We start from the raw sequence: 13,299 nt of genomic DNA, 5'->3' as shown, positions 1-13,299 counted from the left end.
AAGTCATCTGCTGTCCAGACGTTCGAAGCCTCCTCGCGATTGACTCTACATTCGGCTGGACAATCCAAATATTCTGTCAATAGGTTCCTTTGAACTGTGACACTCATCTTCTGATCAGCGTCTTACGAATGGATACAACATGATAAGGATATACTGCAGAAGTTCTGCAGTCTTTCTGAAAAATGGAGTCTATGGCATTACTGACTCGATCGCGAAGGTCCCTCTGATAAGTACTTCGTGCAGTTAAAGGAGACGGCCAAATACTATAGCGCCAGATACACGGCTGCGCTGCAGCGGAAAGACTACCGATAACATGTTTTGAGTTTAAGCATGATACAGCTGTCAACCGTCTTCAAAAGCTCGTCAAGCGACTTGCTCACTATGATGGTCTACCGGAGAAATATGACAGTACGACGAGGCAATACATACAGTTGGGACCTGCTGAAGTTGTTCCCAAAGTGAGCTCTGATGGTAACAGACTATATTACATGCCACATCGCGAAATTACACGAAACGATTCGCTGATGAAAAAGCTGCGAGACTGTGTTCGACCCATCATCGCATGTAAAAAAAATTCTGTCGCTCAAGAAATGGTTGAAAAATAGGACAAACCTAAGAGAGGATCTCCTTCAAGTATTGTTCTGTTTTCGAAGATTAACAATAGCAATAAATGCGGACATCGAGGACAAGGAAGAACGACTAGAAGGGATTGACATGCAGTTCAGGGGCAGTCAGTCCTGGATATGCGCTGGAACATCAAAAATAACTACTTGGAATGTTCTTCGCAATCAACCATGCAGTTTCTAGCTTCGGTCAAGACGGACGTGAAGCACACTTTACTAAGAACATCGTTCCAGTTATTCGATCCCTTTGGTATTCTTTCGCCTGTTACTGCAACTTCCAAGCTTATATTGCAAATATTATGGTATTTGGGAATCTCATGGGATGCTGAAAGACTGAAGAACCTGGAAGCGAGCTTGACAGAGTGGTGCTCTGAAGTCGCTCAGCGCAGAATGACCAAGGATTCGCGATGCGTCAGGACTAATCTCAGAGGAAAAGACACAGGTGAGGAATTGAGAACTTGACGCCTACAAGTGAAAACTACGTCCAACTCCTCCATTCTCAACTATGCTTATTACCCGCCGTAGTTGCTCAGTGGCTATGGTGTTCGGCTGCTGAACCCGAGGTCGCGGGATCGAATCCCGGCCGCGGCGGCCGCATTTCAATGGGGGCGAAATGCGAAAACACCCGTGTACTTAGATTTAGGTGCACTTTAAAGAACACCAGGTGGTCGAAATTTCCGGAGGTCTCCACTACAGCGTGCCTCATAATCAGAAAGTGGTTTTGGCACGTTAAACCCTATAATTTAACTATGCTTATTCACAAGTAGGAGAACCGCTCTCGATATGCCCAGCCCACTTTCTGGTTCGGAATTCGATCCTTGCCAATCCTTACCCCGCTTCTTGCAGCACCTTGAACGGGGCGCAGGCTACTCGAAGCGATCGTATCCGAAAGGATCAGCACCGCCAAAAGCATATTGATCGCCTGTGGAAACGATGGGAACAAGGAAAATGCACGACGACATTTTACAGCAAGACGCCAGAAAATCTCGACGTTTTTTTGCCACTGACTCGAATACTGCAAGCATATCCCTAATACGATTGGTTGTAGCGGGCTTGCTGAATCAAAATGCAAGGCGGCGAAGTCCTCGGCAACTTAAGTTCTACATGACCTGTAGATGCCCACTGCTTCTTGGGCGGGGCAGAATGTAGAATAAAATGAAGATAAATAAACGCGGCCAGCCAGTGTAGGCAAAAAATATAAAGATGCTGAAAGACGTAAGTGCTACGCTATGGCTCCCGTCTCAGTTTTCTAGCCCGTTGTCTTGTAAGCATCTATATAAAGTAAACTGTGAGTTGTACGAACGTCGGTGTATCGAATATTTCAGATTAACGAACTTTTTAAAGATCCCCGGCAGTTTTCTGATAGATTCTATGCAAAAATGTTTCCCTTAAACGAATTTTGGAACAGTCAATATTTCAGTTTAACGAACTCGCTCAGAAGACCAAGGCTTATTTTTACGATCAGAACCGATGCCCCTAATCAAATCGCTGCTCCAGCGGCAATGTAACGTCGCTGGCGCTACAGCGCCCCTGGGGCAAAGCGGCGGCGCGGAAAACAAACGGCAACGAGGCATGGCCTACAAGATTGCCCGCACAAAACGAGCAAGCATGTAATCTCGGAGGCCATGAACAAAGTAACATCTCTGGCGCTTGCATCGCCGCCTGAGCAAAGCGGCGATCTGTCACACCACAAACTACGTGGTGTGTGTTTTTCCTTTTTTCCGACCGGCTAGTCGTAGCATGGTCGTCGTCTCTTTCTTTCAAAGAAGAGGCGAAGCAGACGAAGAAGAGCCGAAGAAGAGGCAATTGCCGAGCCAGTTTCAAGCCCTATAACTCTAGCTGAGGTTGTAAGGTACATTGGAAAGTTGAGAGGCTTTGTGTCTCAACAGCAAGCTGTGCCAGAAGATGTGTACAAAAACATTGACTCCTTGGACACTTTTGCTACCTCCTGTGCTTTAAAAGTACAAGCGCAGAAGAAGATTACAGATTCTTTCTGTAAGTGTGAAAAGCAACATTATAACTGTTATGAACCTTGTACTTGTTGATATGTTCAAATTCCATTTCATACATTTCTAACACTATGGATACTATGTCTTTTGCTCCATGAATTGCACTTCAAACTTTTGACTGTGTATGCCATGTCTTATGTTGGTCTAGTGAATATTCAGTTTAGTGAACTTTCAGTTAACTGAACTATTTCCTTCGGTCCCTTGAAGTTCACTCAAGTGACAGTTCACTGTATGTAGTCATCCTACTGTCGTTGTCCTTCAGTCGTCATTCCATCATTGTCACGATCGTTTCATCGACGTCATTCCGTCGTCTGACACTGTTTAACCACTTGATTTCGTGTTTACATTTCGGCCCAGCTTGTGAGCGGTATAGTGCATAAACATAAAAACTGCATTACATTAATGTTGCGACCTTTCTGGTGATAAACGTAAATGTTGTGCTAGGTCGCACGTCGCACAGGATTAATTGTACGCGTCGCTGTTCGTTGCATGGCACTTATTTAGGCGCTCCACTAAAGCTTGACTTCACGTAGATTCCAATATGTGCGTTGGATCTGCGTAACAGTTTAAAATATTTTATTCCTCCCTAATCATTATGTTTGCTTATGAGGGAAATAAAAAATTGATCACTACTTGAGAGCTGATAGCATAGCCGTATTCCAAACAATTCCAGATACCAAAAATAGAAAAAAAAAGATGTGGAGGAAGAAATTAAAAGAAATATGAAAAGGGAGAGAAGTGAGGGGTGAGACAGACGCATATACCCGCTTAGAGGTGATAGTCTTTTTGCTTCAGGCAGCGTTAGCTTAGTTGTACTGGCTAGCAATTGCCTCATTTGAGCCACTCTTCCCCGTTTTCAGATACGTGCAGCCACCGTTCATCCATTCACTGCTACGCAGAAATGCGCCAACAAAATGCCAAAGCTCTTTTCGTACAGTTTCATTGCGATAACAATCATATGGGCACTTCAGGCACATTTCCGCCGTCGTCGTCACCTCGCGCCGTGTGCTCTATGTGCGATGGAAAGCGTGCTAGGGTAAGCCGACGAAGGTGGCTTAATCTCGCGTGCGCAAGGGAGGAAAGCGGGGAGATAGCGCGCCGTCTTATATCGCGCGCTAGGCGGGGGAGGGGAAGTTCTACTCCGGCGGCGGCTGTGTATGGCGCGGCCGGGCGCGCGGGCGCTACCGTGAAAGCGATCTGTGACAGGGACAGATTGCACCAAGTGCTAATAGCTTCGTGTGCACTGTGTTCTCGCCACTTAGTTCGCACTGAAGTTAAAGGCAGCACGATGGTCAATTCGCTCACTGATGTTGCCGCGCTACCTCACTCCGGCGTTCTGACAGTGACTGTGTGCGGTCATCGACCGAGATGTGTTCATGTTCGCATGTGAGTACGTGACACCATGCTTGTTAATTTAGTTAGTAAGCGAACGTTAACAACTTTATACGGCCGATAAAAGTAATATTCTTATTTTATATAACCGTCAACTAATTTGCTATCGGAATCAATGCTTCGCCTTTCTGCGACTTTTTTGCTCTTTCGACGAGCCCTAGTTTCACACATGTGTGTATTAGTCGGTCCCCTTCTCCTCAAGTTCTATTGTAGACTCTCTCCTTCGCAGCTGAAGCGCTCGTAATACTAGCGTACCAGTGGCGTAGCCAGAAATTTCGTTCGGGGGGGGGGGGGGGGGGGGGCGCTCACGGTCCGGCTCTGCCTCCTCCTCATAGAATTTGTCGTGGGATCAAATACATTAATAATAACTGCATTGCCATTGCGAAAGATGCGGCAAACGAATAGTTGAACGCTACGCACTGTCCAGCTAGAGGAGTAAAATATGTATTTTTTCATAATATAGTATACTCGTATGTCTCAAAAATTGTTCCCGAAATAACTGATATCAATGCTTCCATGCTTTTTGCCTAATTAATACGTAAAGAAAATATCACACGAACTTTAGAACTATGTCAGTTTGAAACCAGCAAAGCAGTGCATGCCGCTGATATGAAACATGTAAAGGCCATGAAATGAACAAGTTGAGGACGAATATTTTAATGAAACTTTGTTAACCTCCGTGCATTTCTCTCATTTCCATCTCTCTATCTCTGTCGTTCAAGAACTTTGTTTACATTTTTGTACATATGCAAAGACCAGGGAAAAATCTCAATGACACTGTCCTTTGTTAGAATGCATTGCCCAGGAGCAGCTGTCATCGGTCGTGTATTGTGAGTAATTTCACCGAAATTATAGTCGCAACAGAGAGCACATGTCTTTCAAAAAGCGGGACTTCAAGGGCTACGAAGAAGAAGTGCGGAAAGGTTGAAATTCTTTCGTTTAGGTTTTCATGACAAAATTGGAATTGATAAGGCATCGTATATAAGACCATCGTCAGAATGTACAATGCGCTTTTGTCACTCTAAGAAAGTTGCAGATTTTATAAATTCCGCTGATACGTTCAAAAATTTATTTTTCCGAGAACAACCAGTGAATGGAATTGTCTACCAGCTGATGTTGTAAAATGTGAAACAGTGGAACTATTTATAGATGGGCTCAGGCACCAAACCTAATTTCTTTCTTATTGTGTTGGTTGTATAATGATGCACTTCATTATAGATAATGCCATGTTTATTTGTGCTTTTTTTTCTTTGTTCAGTTACTTTTCTATTTTTTTCACCATGTCTTTGTGATGTTATATGTTGCAACTATTTTGCCAAAAAAATTATGTATGCTCACTCTTGCTTAAGGCCTGGCACCCAGGCTATCAGTATGGAATAAATGAAATAAATATAAAATCAAGGAGTTCTGCGAAATGTACGAGCGCGAGTCAAATGAAAGTCAGCCAATGCGAATATATGACTAACGGCGTACTTTGTTTAAAAGTAGTCTCCATAAGCATTTAGACATTTGACCCACTGACTAACGAGCCGCGTGATTCCCATCTCATAAGATTCCTTGGGTTGCTGCTTCAAAAAGTCTGTAACTGACTCTTTCACGTCATCGTCCGACACTATTCTGGTTCCTTCTAGCTGTTTTTTTCGAATGCTCCAAAATGTGGAAGTCACAAGGCGACAGGTCTAGGCTGTATGGCGAATGTTGCAGCTTTTCCCACTTGAACTTTGCCAGTTTTATGTTAACGACATCAGCGACGTGGGGACGGACATTATGGAGCAAGATGACCCCATTCCTCAATTTCCACGTCATTTGTTTTTGATTGCGACACGCAGCCGATCCGACGTTTTACAATATCCGAAACGATTGAGTCTCTCTCGGTTTAGCAAATTCGATCCTGACAACCGAAAAAAAGTCAACACCTTTTCGGCAGAAATGACGGCCTTTGCTTTTCTTGGGGGTTATGAATTGAAATGTTTCCTCTGTAAGCTTTGCCGTCCTCTTTCAGGCTCGTAGTAGCGGCACCATGATTCGTTCCCGGTCACAATTGCAGACAAAAGTCGTCACCCGCATCGTGATACAGGATTAGATGCGTCAAGGCAGCGCCGAAACTCTCCGCCTTCTGGCCGTGGTTCGAAATCTTGGGCAACCATTGCGCACACATGAGCCGATAACCGAGATGTTCATGAATTATGGTGTGACCCGAACCATGACGGATGTTCAAACGCCCTGCCAATTCACCGATGCTTATCTTTCGTTCTTTTCCAATTAGCCTTTGCAATTGTGTTGGGTTGATTGACAGTGGATTTGGCACGGTCTTGGATCGTCTTGCCAACTTTCACGTCCTTCTTGGAACCGTTTGCTACAACGCTTCACAGTGGCCAATGAAATGCAATGTTCAAGGTACACGACAGCCACACGGCGACTAATTTCTTTTTCCGAAACCATCTTCAGCTGTCAAAAACCTCACGACAACATACTGCGACACTTTCGGAGTGTCCATTATGCCACTAAACCAAGTTCAACCAAATGTACAAGAGCATTAAAGAACTTTTAACCTCACACCTGTGTGTCGCTTTCGTAAACCAGAGATGCCTCTGTGCTATGTGCATGCCTCGCAGATAATGAACCGAACCGTTATTGGGCGGGGTGGGTTGGCTCACTTTCATTTCACTCGCCCTCGTGCATTAGAAGTGCGAAGATACAATGGAATATACGAATGCGAAGATACAGCTTGATAGAAGGCAAAAAAGTGTCACTGGAAACAAAGTTCACTGCACGTATACACAAAACCTTGCAACAAGATATTTCAATATAACTATAAGTCTCCAATAAATCTACGTATCTAAGAAAAAGTCACTATATAAAATGCGTCAAACAAGGCAAATAAACATGTTGCGCAACCACAGATTCACAGATCACAGCCCTCCCCCCCTCCCTCGACTTCCTCTGATGTATCGCGCGCGACAGGAGGCGGCGAGCTTCCTCCCTGTTTTTCTCCCTTGCGCATACAAGATTGAGCCACCCCATCGTCGGCAAACCCATGCCAAACCACCCCCCCTTACGCTTTCACTCGCACATGCAGCATGCGGCACGCGGTCACGATGTTTTCGCCCTTGGACTTTATACGGAACATGAGGGCGACGGCGACGGCAGGAATGCGCCTGGAGGGTCCACATGATTGCTACCGCAATAATATGATGAGTATCTGCCAACTGAAGCGTCCCTTGGCCCATTACTTTCCACAAAAGAAGTAACAAAATCAAACTTTCACCATGCGACAATTTGCTGCGCCGCAACAATGTATTTTTTTCTTTTGTAGGGCGGGGGCATGGAAATGAAAAAAAAAAAAAAAAACGCAAGGAAGGCATGTTGACTATAACCGAATGCCTACTTTGGGCGCCTAATGCGGCTACCGAAGGAATATCGAAGAAAACGTGAGACGATTGGTCCACAGATAACCATAGGCACGCTGCGCGGTATCGTATCCTAATTTTCCGGAGAAATTCCGCTCAAGCGAACGCGTTGCAATCCGTCGAGTCCCCGCAGTGATGGAGGCGAGTGGCCATGCATTTGTTTCTTTTTTTCGTCTGCTAGCTAGAAAGCGTCCAAAACTATGCCAGACGGTAATCCACTCGGTCAGAGAGAAACGAAAGCGCATCGAAGTGCGCTGCGCGGGGATCGGAGCAACACGAGAAAAACGCATGCGCTCTGGCTGGTTCCGGCAGCCCCCGGGTAGCGAGAACAAAAAAAAAATGAGGTGGCTCAATGTGTTCTCAGGAATGAAAGTCAAAGTAGAAAAATGAATAAGAACGTAGTTACCTTTGCTAATGCGGATCCGGATCATGAGACTGAAATAATCAGAAGAATAAGAATGGGCTGGGGTGCGTTTGGCAGGCATTCTCAGATCATGAACAGCAGGTTGCCATTATCCCTCAAGAGAAAAGTTTATAACAGCTGTGTCTTACCAGTACTCACGTACGGGGCAGAAACCTGGAGGCTTACGAAAAGGGTTCTACTTAAATTGAGGACTACGCAACGAGCTATGGAAAGAAGAGTGATAGGCGTAACCTTAAGGGATAAGAAAAGAGCAGATTGGGTGAGGGAACAAACGCGAGTTAATGATATCTTAGTTGAAATCAAGAAAAAGAAGTGGGCATGGGCAGGACACGTAATGAGGAGGGAAGATAACCGATGGTCATTAAGAGTTACGGAATGGATTCCAAGGGAAGGAAAGCGTAGCAGAGGGCGGCAGAAAGTTAGGTGGGCGGATGAGATTAAGAAGTTTGCAGGGACAACATGGCCACAATTAGTACATGACCGGGGTAGTTGGAGAAGTATGGGAGAGGCCTTTGCCCTGCAGTGGGCATAACCAGGCTGATGATGATGACATTTGCTGGCTTTAGTACCTTGACATGGATGCTTTGGCGCAGGTGAAAGAAAAATGTTGATATTCTTTTCTGTGACATACTGCCACAAATGAACCACCACAACGATTCGTCTCATCGGACCTCGCTGCGTCCTTTGTAATCTTGTCTGATAGTGTGTTGATTTGGCTTGTGTCGTTGTATGGTCAAACGTAGGACTTTAGAAAAGTCAATGCACCTTTGGCTTCAAATGTTTATAACAACATTAAGCCCACAATGTTACGGAATTGAAAATCTAAAGCACGACTTTGGAAATGTCAATGAATCTTGCCCATCAACAGTTTATGAGAACTTCATACTTATAAAGTTCCAGAATTGAAATCATGCGCTCCGTCGATTGCGCGGCCTCCGCGAGATGCCACGACGAGCGCGCTTGCCATCAAAACGCCCTTGAAACTTTGTGCTCGGGAGGGGCTCCTTGCGTTACGATATGTGACTCCCTGTGCATGGGTGTTGCCGCTAAATCCAGTCCGATTTCGCAATGTTCGCGCTGAAATGTCTTTTCAAGCATGAAAAGGTCATTGTAGACTAAATCCAGCATGATTTCCGGCGCCGGGGCTTATTTTGGTTGGCGGCGCACGACAGCACGAAAAATTTCGGGGGGGGGGGGGAGCTGAAGCCCCATAAGCGCCCCCCCCCCCCCCCGGCTACGCCCCTGTAGCGTACTAAGAACATTTTCCCGTGGTCCGTTTAATTGCACGGTGCGTGTGAAAAACCGAAAACGAACATGCCCTTTATTGGAAAGGCATGCCTTAACATTCACAGGTCGATCATCTCCATACTCCTTAAACCAGATTGGGTTTTGTGCGATAAAGCTCCTTGACTGATAAACGGTTTGTGCGACGGCCACCTTAGGGATTATATGACAGCGAACTAAGTAATTGCTGTATACAGGCCAGTAATCACTGCTCTGAGGATTGGTGACCTTCGCAGCATTTCTTATGCGAGAGCATGTACTCTGTTATTATCAGAGATGCCAACATGGGAAGGCTCTTAGTGAAAGGATATCTTAAAGTTTTTGTAGCGAAGATGTTAGTCTCTCGTTGGTCGGCATTTCTCGTGTCCATGTCCATGGGCGAAAATGCGGGCCGATCTCGGAGGTTGTGCAATACCGGGCCGACCCGTGGCGTAGGTGAAACAGGCTTCAAGCACTCAGCAAAGTGAAGCGAAAAGTGAATACATTCTTTGTAATCACGCGTACAACATACCGATCAGCATTCCTTTAAATAAATAACAAGCTCAAAACAAGCATCCGAACCACATAATTGATGATAAGGTGCTCCCCGTATAACTTTCCCGGTAAAGATTACTGTTGTGCAAGCTTCCGCTACGACGGCAGCTTGCAACGTGGGGATTGACGTCACTAGCCTTTCGTATATAAAATAACCCGACTTGCAACCAATTTCATTGTTGTTGCAGCACCGCTATCGGCAGGCAACGTATAGTTAGGAATCCGGAGGAGCAGTGTGAATACAAGAAGCGGCAACAGAAAAGGAAGAGGCAAAACGACTAGCGGCGGCGTGCTGTCAAAATTACCGTTACGCGCATTACTACCATTACTCTAAAGCAATAGAGCATTGCATACCCCCCTCAGCAGTTGTAGGTGCGGTTTTCAACAGCTTCGCTGGACATCAACTTTCGCAGGGCCAGGTTGGCGAGTCAATTTTGTTTCGCCGACTTTGAACTACGGCCAACCACTGTCAACATAATGTGTTAATAGGTACGCGATGGGATAGCTGTTGAATCACGGATTTTGAATACTGGGGGACACAGGCCTAGATAAGCCGAATTAATGGCTTCTTGCCCGTGCGTCTGTGATCTGTACGTTGCATGGATGCAAAATAAAGTTCATGTTTGATATTAAGACAGTATTCTGCTTTGGCCAAGTCTTGTGTCTTTTTAACGCTGCAAAAATGTCAGCGATCTTCGCGACTGTCTAGGAGACCAGGTGGACAAATGGACCAGACCACGCAACAAGAATACAAGAATGCCCGTGATCAAAAATGCGATGGGAAGGTGGCTGCCTTGAATCGATACTGTATGCAGAGAGACAGACAAGTGGTCTTTTTTAATCGAAGAGTTGACATGGAGATAGCGCGCTCCGTAAAACAATGGGTGAATAACTTGGGAGTTAAACTCACAAGGTATCCTAAAAAATTCTAACTTCGTTAGTGGCCCAGTTTGTCCTACAAAGCGTTTTCTTAGTAGCATTATGCTACAGCCAGGTAGATTCCAGCTTTCTTTTTCAAAAATCTACTGCCAGCATACGCATTCCTGAGGAACTAATTGAGTAATTGCTGCTACAGCATCGTGGTGCTTGAAGTTACTGATTATCCCGACTTCGGGCTGCCGTTTACAGCGACTGCCACGCCCGAGTGGAGGTCACGGGTTCAATTAACAGAGCGATGAATTGGACGGGTTGGTGAACCTTCATTGTTACTGCGCCACGTACGACACGCACTAACGCAGACAAGATGAACACTGACTGAGAACGAAGACACAAACTCACACGAAGAAGCCCAAGCTACCAACTGCGAATTATAGTTAGTAGCTTGCTCTTATCCGTGTCACTTTATGTCTTCGTTCGCAGTCAGTGCTCATCTTGTCCACGTTAGTGCGTGCCGTACGTGGCGCAGTAGCAATGAAGGTTCGACTACTGAAGAATGTTTTGTAAAATGCGGCATGTTTCTTCACTTTTTCTCTCCTTTCCTTTTTTGCAGTGTAGAAGCGGGATGTGTTTTTATTGTAGTGTAGGAGGATGGAGGTGGTGCATGCGTGCGCGTAGGTTAGTGAACCGCTTAGTGATCCAGTAATGCTGAAATAAGGATGCTTCGCAGCAAGCGTGCACTAAATTTTAAAAAAATGTAAGGACAAATACGATCGAAGCGTTTTCCTCTTTGTATGAGTATGAAACGAAATGTGCGTTGTGAACGGTGACAGAAAGAAGACTCCAGTATTTTTTTCTATTTAGTTAACTAATTGGTAATGATTTGAATTACTTTCCGATGCAGTACTTCCCATCCACTGGGTCAATATTAGCTTTTGCAGCACGTTTGTAAATATAAGTTTCAGTGTTCTTTGCTGGAAGGAGGCTGCACTGTGGTTATCGTAGCCATTCTCGATTTCAAAGCCGACGAAATTTCTTGCAAGCTGACACGACCTCCCTTTGCGCGCTTCAGCGTTGCTATCCAGCACGCTGCGAACGAGTCCTGTCAGTGTAATTGTCAGTCTAGCTTACAAACATCACACGTCCTGTTTCTTGAGTTGGCCTGGCACCACAACTCAAGTCGATGCAACGCGGAATGAAGGAGCTGCATATAATGCAGCGCGCCACAAACAGCTTAAAGGAATGTTCCTAAATTTTCGAAAGCCTTCTATTGCCATAGACCTAAACTTAATAAAATGTTATTTATGCACTATATACATGTACGTTAATTATGGAGAATAAAAGAATACTGGAATGTTTTTCAGGTGAATGCTAACGACATCCACTTTGTTTGATCCACGCAGAAGGTTCTGCCTTCATTTTTTACCGCAGAGGCGGTTTATGGCTATGTCTCCTGCAGACTCCCGGTTATCAGGATGAAGTGAAAACCTTCTCATGACTCGCCATAGCGGCGTCTATCCTTTCCTCTTCATGCCAAACGCGTAGGAATTCCTGCCTCTCTTGCCCCCTATCCCGGGAAGCGAAGGTGTTGTCGATAGACTTCAGCTTCCTTTCATCTCACCTCGGTAGCAAGAGAGAGAGAGAGAGAAAGAAAGAGAGAGAAATAGAAGAGAGGAACGGCAGGGAGGCTAACCAGACGCACGTCAGGTTTGCTACCCTGAGCTGGGGGAGGGAGTATAAGGACGAAGAGAGGGGGAGAGAAGAGAGAGAGAGAGCAGAGTTTCGCGCACATTTAAAGGTTCACACCGAGTCTACACACGGTTGCCAAGAGCTGTCGACTTGAGGTATTTCAACAAGGCTTTCATGGCTTTCTCTGCCGTCGACGCGTACGGCCAAGGTCCAAGGATTTTCATTTCCGAAAATGGTCTAGAGTCCAGCTGGCTGAATGCTGTCCGGAGAGCTTCACGCTCGACGTCGTACTGGGAACAGAGACATATGATGCGTTCAATCGTTTCTATAGGTTCCACAAGAGTCGCACATGGGTGTATCCCCCATTCCAATGCGGACCGAGTAGGCTTTCGTAAATGCCACCCTGAGCTAGAGGCGGCACAATACTGTTGCCTCAGAGCGGGAAACTTTTGATTGCACTTGTAGCTTTAAGGATGGATCAAGCCTATGAAGATCACCATTTGAGAGGTTGGGAGAAGACCAGTATTTGTGTGTCGTAGCTTTAGCCACGATATGAAGCTTTCTTACAGCGTCATTTCTGGATAAGGGGATTGGAACTGGTCGGGCATCCAGATGGGCAAACCGGGAGGCTTTGTCGGCAAGGTCATGAACAGCAATGCGGGTATGTCCAGGTAGCCACTGGAATGTAATGTCATGCGCTTTAGCGATAGATTCATGGTGGCATTCTCTTATTTCATATGTCAACTGCTCATGAGTTCTATGATATAGGGCAAAATGCAGACTGTGAAGTGCTGCCTGAAGTGCTGCCTGAAGTGCTGTGAAGTGCTGCCGCAAAAGATGCCCTATTTCTGAGGTGTCTCTTGCAGGAGGTATTTGACAGCAGCACGCAAGGAAGCAAGCTGTGCCGCTGTTGACGTTGTCATGTGTGACTGTTTGAATTTCATTGTGGTTTTCATAGCCCGAATGACAACGGCACCTGAAGAGCTGGTAGGTGAGACCGAACTATCGGTATAGATGTGTATTCGGTCCCCGTATGTCTCATTGATTAGTAGCAGCGT

Source organism: Dermacentor andersoni, chromosome 1 (assembly GCF_023375885.2).
Source record: "Dermacentor andersoni chromosome 1, qqDerAnde1_hic_scaffold, whole genome shotgun sequence".
NCBI lineage: Eukaryota > Metazoa > Arthropoda > Arachnida > Ixodida > Ixodidae > Dermacentor > Dermacentor andersoni.
Note: the sequence above shows the minus strand (reverse complement) of the source record.